This window comes from Microtus oregoni, unplaced genomic scaffold (genome assembly GCF_018167655.1).
Source record: "Microtus oregoni isolate MIOR12 unplaced genomic scaffold, Mior012 000001F_ref0000356, whole genome shotgun sequence".
Lineage (NCBI taxonomy): Eukaryota > Metazoa > Chordata > Mammalia > Rodentia > Cricetidae > Microtus > Microtus oregoni.
The window spans coordinates 69,836,091-69,842,624 of NW_024543060.1; the positions used below are offsets into that span (position 1 = coordinate 69,836,091).

At 36.7% G+C, this 6,534-nt stretch overlaps 1 pseudogene; it reads right to left on the reverse strand.

The window, feature by feature from the left end:
* Nucleotides 1-5,354: 5,354 nt before the first annotated feature.
* Nucleotides 5,355-6,219, reverse strand: LOC121464370 (annotated as a pseudogene).
* Nucleotides 6,220-6,534: the final 315 nt, after the last annotated feature.

Sequence of the window (6,534 nt, forward strand, 5' to 3'; positions counted from 1 at the left end):
CTCAAAAAGGTATGCTTTTTCTAGTGATATTGGTTTCCATTCACAACTTGATAACAAAATCCTATTGCTGAAGATACTACATACTTACGGCATATAACATGGGTAAATCTATTGTGTACTCAACTTTAAGATTCACCCATATTAGGTAGTGTTACTGCTATATTTGGCAGCATGAAGCTGGCAGAGTTGAGCCCCAAAATAAGGCTGATTAAAATCTCATGTGATAGTCAGTTTTATTCATGGCATCAAACAATTTACATTCTGAAGGCATTCAGAGGGCTCACCAAGGTCATGTGAGCAAAGTTCACCTGAATCCAAGTAGTATACATTCGCAAGGGCAAGGTCACTTTGACATGTGGGTAGTCAAGAGGACAACTATTATAATGGGTAAAATCATAGCTAATCTAAAGCAAAACCCACTCCTACTATACCTGCAAAAGACATGAAAGAATGTTCCAAGAATAAATCCTGACTATGGAGGAACAAAATTTACAAGACTCTTGTTTACCTGGAGTTCTCTTGGACATTCTCAGAGATCTCCTCACAATGCTTCATTCATGGACTGTGATTTGAAAAGGTACTGTTCACTCACTGTTGGAGTAGCATAATAAACTTCAACCTCATTCACCTAGTAGCTTTGTGAGTTATACTAAAGACTGGGCTATAAAGTATGTTCAGTGGTCCAATAGTGGCTAAATATAAGGAATTAACCAATCACATTTTTATTGGAATTAGACCCACTCCATGAGAAGGAAATCATAGATGGTACTGGCAATGATGCCAAGAATCCAAGAATAAAAAAATACCAAGAAGGAATTATGGCAGGTCTTCAAACTCAGCTAACTACCCATGGTTGGTAAGGCCATGGATCCCATGGGGAAAACTGACAACTGTCACTACATTAAACTAGCCTAACTTTCAACTGCATTATAAATACTAACCCTTATTTCCAGACAAGTGTATACCTCACCTCTTATCAAAGAAGCTCCATTTTGCAACAGAAATGTTTTCAGAAAGACACCAGTAGTCGATATGCAGGCAAAAATGACTTGAGCTTCAAGCCCCACCTTTATATCTATATCATAGTTCCTGCATCTATTCCTTGGGGATCATGGTGGAAAAAATATGGATCAAAGATTTTAATAGCCAGAGGACCAGAGATGTTGTACCAATGAAGTTTTAGCAACATGGATCCCTAAACAAGGCATGAACAATTGAACCAATTAAAGAAAGCTTTTTAAAAAATCTGATGAAAACAAAGCAAAATTTGAAACTTTTCTAAGTGATGTGACTCCATCTCATACTTCTCAAAGTTTTTTTTTGCTATACAATCTCAACTTTTCTGATGCAAACTAATTTTTCTTGTTCAAATTTCTCAAGAAAAATAACAGACAAAACACACGATGCGTACATTTCTAAAATTGTATGAACATGCAGAAGAAACAAAATAAGACAATTTAGATACAGCTTGCTATCTTTTCCTGACAACAATAGAAATGTGCAAATTCAGAATTACAGCTTCTGCACAAAATTTGACACATGGACAAAGAAGCTGCTGACATCAAGAGTTCTCTAACAACTTTGCTGGATGAACTGGATTGCAGATATTAAATACTTTTCACTGTGTATCAGGGGAATGCGGCAAAATTATATATCACTCTCCATAATATGGTATCCAAATCGGTATTATTGATTTATGTTGAATATAAACAAGAACACAAGAGCAAACAAAATTAATGAAAACAGATATGGACTAAGCAAGCCTCTTCTTCTTACAAATCTCAGTTTCAGAAAGGTACCTAGTGATGGGGTTAACAGTTGATCTTTGCTAAACTGCATATTTTCTTCTATGTGCAAAACATGTTACCACTCTTCTTTCACCTGAACCCTAATATCTACCTAATAGTACTGGTATTAGAGTCACATGCTAATGTTTGATGTTTATTTGTTTCTGTGTTTAATCTTTTTTTTTTAACGTATTGACATCCTAATATTAACAACTCTTTTCCCCTTCCCTTTCTTTCTTTCAAATTCTCTAATATACACCACCATGCTTTCTCTCAAATCCATGGACTCTCTTTCTTTAAGTGTGTGTAGTGTGTGTGTGTATGTATGTGCGTGTGTGCATGCGCGCATACGCAAGCACATGCATTCATACATGTGTGCTACAAGTGTGCATGCGTGTATGTTGGGATCAAACTTGGAGTTCACTGAACAGTGGATAATTACTCAGCCAACATATATATATATATATATATATATATATATATATATATATCACATATTTTAAATGTTCATTTAATTTTTATAATATATTTATCTAAAGAACTGCCAAAATTGTCCATTTGATTGACATATGCAATATTACTGAAGATAAGGTAAAAATCAAGGTGTGTACATCAGAGAATGAGCTCTCATTCTAGGTGTGATAAAATGAAGTAATACATGCTGAGTTAGCTGTATTATTTCTGCCTTCTTTTGAAATATAATTGAGAGTTACTAAGGATTGTAATAAGATAGAAGCAAGTTGTCATTTATCATTGTCCAGTTTTTCTATTCTTCTGAAATCTTTCATCCCTCTCTTAGAAGCCTTTCAACCAAACTGAACTGAATAAATCATCTATAGAGCTTGACATAGCTTGTCACACAACTGCCATTACTTCATTGTTGATAAAAATCTAACTCTTTCAGCAACCATGGAGGTATGCAAGAAATATCACTGAAACTTAATTTTTAAACTGTTTTGCTTTGTAGTTTTGAAACAGCTATCCTCTTTGGTCTTGCCTAGAGCTCACTGTATAGCTCAAGTTGACCTTGAAGATGTGATTCTGCAGCTTCTGGTTCCTGACTGATTGCATGACATATCTGTGTCATGGTAAATGGCTGTGGCTTGGCTATTACTTAAGTACACCTCCGAAAAAGACTTAATTAAATTTAAGTGCCACTATAATGCTTGAAGGGGTGCAAATTTAATCTATGATGTTCAGAGGTGAGGTCTTTAAGAGGTGATTTACATTAAATAAGGGCATTAGAATAGATTCTGGAAGACTGAATTCTGATGGCTTTATAAGAAACTAAGGGTAAAGAAGCCCTACATACCCACTTATGCTTCCTGTCTTTTGCTCAATGACATTTAATACTACTTTGGGATACTGCCAGAAAGAATGTCATTATGCAATATAGACCTTGTATCTTGAGAGTCATAATCTGAAGTCATTTTTTCTCTTTAACTTAACCTGTGTTATTGTGCTCTTGACAACATACAACAGACACTTCATATGCAAATCACATATCTTTAATCCTGATTTGAAATATATATGTGGACCTATTTTTACATCATAATCAATTATAAGAAGCAATGATAACACAGTCCAAACTCAGACATAGTACCTTGCACCCTGATTGACATATAACTGCTTCATTCTTGTCTTTAATGTTATATACTAAAAATATTTTAACCAAATAGTTTTTAGGAATTGCAGAGCATTTCTTAGAAGTTAAAATGGAAATCTTTCCACCTTAAAGTCATTATAAAATAAAAGTCACTGCAGACAACATATAATAAACCTAGTGCTTTTGTTCTAGAAATAACATAGTATTATCGAGAAATCACAAAGGTAAAATGATGAACACCAAAAGAGAGAGAATAAATTTATCAGTTTTGCTTTAGGGAAAGTGTTGTGCTTTATACCACAATTTTTATGGAAACAAAGTAAATAACATTAAGGTCCTAACTTATATATATTTTAAAGACATTCAGATTCATTTTCCATCAGAAGTATTTGAGACAACCAGCTCTAGATAAGAACTAATAAATACAATTTGGGAGTTAGTAACTCCGGTAAAAGAAAAAAAAATCCTATTTATGTATATCACTGTTCCATTTGATCCTCCTGTCACCTGTGGTTATGCAGTAAGTTTATTATAACATTTACTCCAAAGTCATATACCGTTAACCTTATAGTCATTTTAATGTAGACTTCAGGCAATACAGTGAAATCTGACATTTGAATTAGAAACAGTTTGCGGTGCTTAGCCTGATGCTGAAGAAGTAAAATAACTAAGAGAAAAGCATTCTATTCACAGCAAGACTAGGAATCTTGCAAAGCATGAGCTACAACAATCTGAATTTCAGGTCATTTTCTTAAGTATAAGACTTGCTACTGAAGACACATAGAAGTAACACACCCATCAGCAACGAAATTAGTCATGACGTTTTCAGGCAGAGTATACACTAGGCATCTTTTCTGGTAAGAGAGGACATAAAATTGGCATTGTAGTTAGTGACACACATATCACACATACGTTAACATTTTCCTTTTACTCTATGCCCACACATAGAGAAGATATAAATGTTGACTATACAGGTGGTCTTTTGGTGGAATTCCTATCAGTAGGAACAGGGGCTATCTCTAACTCTGTTGACTGCTTTGGGGACAATTTTTCTTACCAATTGCCTTCTATGTCCTTAATAGGAAAAGAGGTGCCTTGTCTCATTGTAACTTTATTCACCATAGCTGGATGAAATCTATGGGATACTGAACCTTTTCTGAAAAGAAATGGAGGAGGAGTGAATTAGGGGAGAGGGAGAATCTGGGAGAAAAGGGAAGAAGAGGGAGGAAAAATTGCAGTAGGGATGCAAAAGCAAAATATAGAAGTAAATACAAATAAATATTCTTTTTTTTTAGTTAGGAGAGAATTTTATTTTAAAAGTGTCATCTTAAACTGCAAGGATGTCTGTTAAACATCACAATTAAACATGCCAAAGGAGAAGCCATGTTGTCACAATGCCCACTTACCCCCCAGACACCTCAAACCCACCCTTGCTGACCTTCTAACCCCCCCTTTTTTCTTTTTTTTTCTTTTTATTAAACAAGAGAAAGTAGACAGATACATGTTGGTAAATGCTAACTGTCTGTATTCACATAGACACAGTGTAATCTCTGAGCCCAATATACAGAGAAAGGAAAAAAGCTGGAATATTATGCACTACTACACAGGGGCCTAGCACCCTCCAGCCTCCAGCAGAACCAAAGGGGCTGGAGGGCTTTTCTTTTTTCCCACAGAGCACGGTGGTGGTGGTGTTGTATCCACAGTTCAAGACAAGAAAAGATAAAAATGAATGTAGAACAGAGTAGTGGAGATTCTTTTTCCATTGTATTTTGCTCAAGACATTTCCCCCAAAATAAGTTGAGAACCATGGTATTGAGAAGGGAGACCTCAGAAACAGGGCGACTGAGCACAAGAGGGATTGGGGATGGGAGGGAAATGACTGCAACTTGCTCCCAGGGACTGGGGAAATTTAAAAAATAAAAAAAATAAAAAAGAGAGTCGGAATCCATCAGTCTTCTGTGCTAGTCATCCTCGCCTTCATCCTCCTCTCCTTCTTCCCCTTCATCATCATCTTCATCTTCTTCACCTTCATCTCCTTCTTCATCAATATCTTCCAAGCCTTCTTCTTCTTCATCATCATTGTCATCATCTTGTGCCTCTCCCTCTTCATTGTCCATATCAGGAACCAAATAGTACTGCAAGGGGTTTGGGCAAATGTCATCTTTGATGACTTCTCCTAACTCATCTGCACCTGCATCAGAGTGGTCAACAAACCAGGTAAAGAACCTCTCTGGCTATTCGTGTTGTCTCTTCCTGCTGGCCTTATTCTGTGTTTGACTCGAGCGTTTTGTCAAACCCTTTCCAGATTTCCATTTGATTTCAGTGGACTTTGAGGATGGGTCACACCTCTCATTCAGATGAAATTCTTTGGAGAGAACTTTATTTTCGAAGTAGGGATTTTCATCAAAATAAAAATCTATTCTGTAACCTGATTTAATGTCTTCAAATTCTGTTACTTCCACTCTGGTTAAATAACGCAGAGCCTCTTCGTCTTCCTCCCCAAGCAGTGCAGACACTTGTGGATGGTTGACAAATGTGGTTACCCAAAAATCTGGGATTTTAGTGACCAATTCTGACCTCTTCTGAAAAAACGGTTGGCGGAGTTTGTTATATTTTTGTTCTACTTTTAGTATTTCCTCACTTGCCTGTTCATTAAATCTATCTATTTCATTTTGTACTTCGTCAGTGTGTTCAGTTGCTTCTTGCTGTTCTTTTTTCTCCCTTCGGCAGGCCGGGAGAGGCAGACTTGTCCTCCAGTTTAGGGGACAGAGCCGATTTGGGTTTCTTGGACTGAGGCAGAAGCACAGATTGCCGTTTCGGGGCCATGACACGAGGGAAGTGGCTAGAGGCCAAAGGCCAGATGCAGAGAGCAGGAAGAAACTCGCAGGAACTGACAAAAACCTGAGGATCATTGTGTAATCTGTGTTGCTATAACAACATACATGATGCTGATATTTTAGAATGAACAGGAAAAACAAAACAAATTTTTTTGGTTAACAATTCTTATGGATAAAGACCATGATGCTGTTACCTGATCAGCTTTGTTGAGTTCCTCATAGTCAACACCATACATGTCAGCATGTGTGAGTGTGCTGAGCAACACATGTGGAAGAGGGATTCGGGTGAAGGCGCCGAACTTCT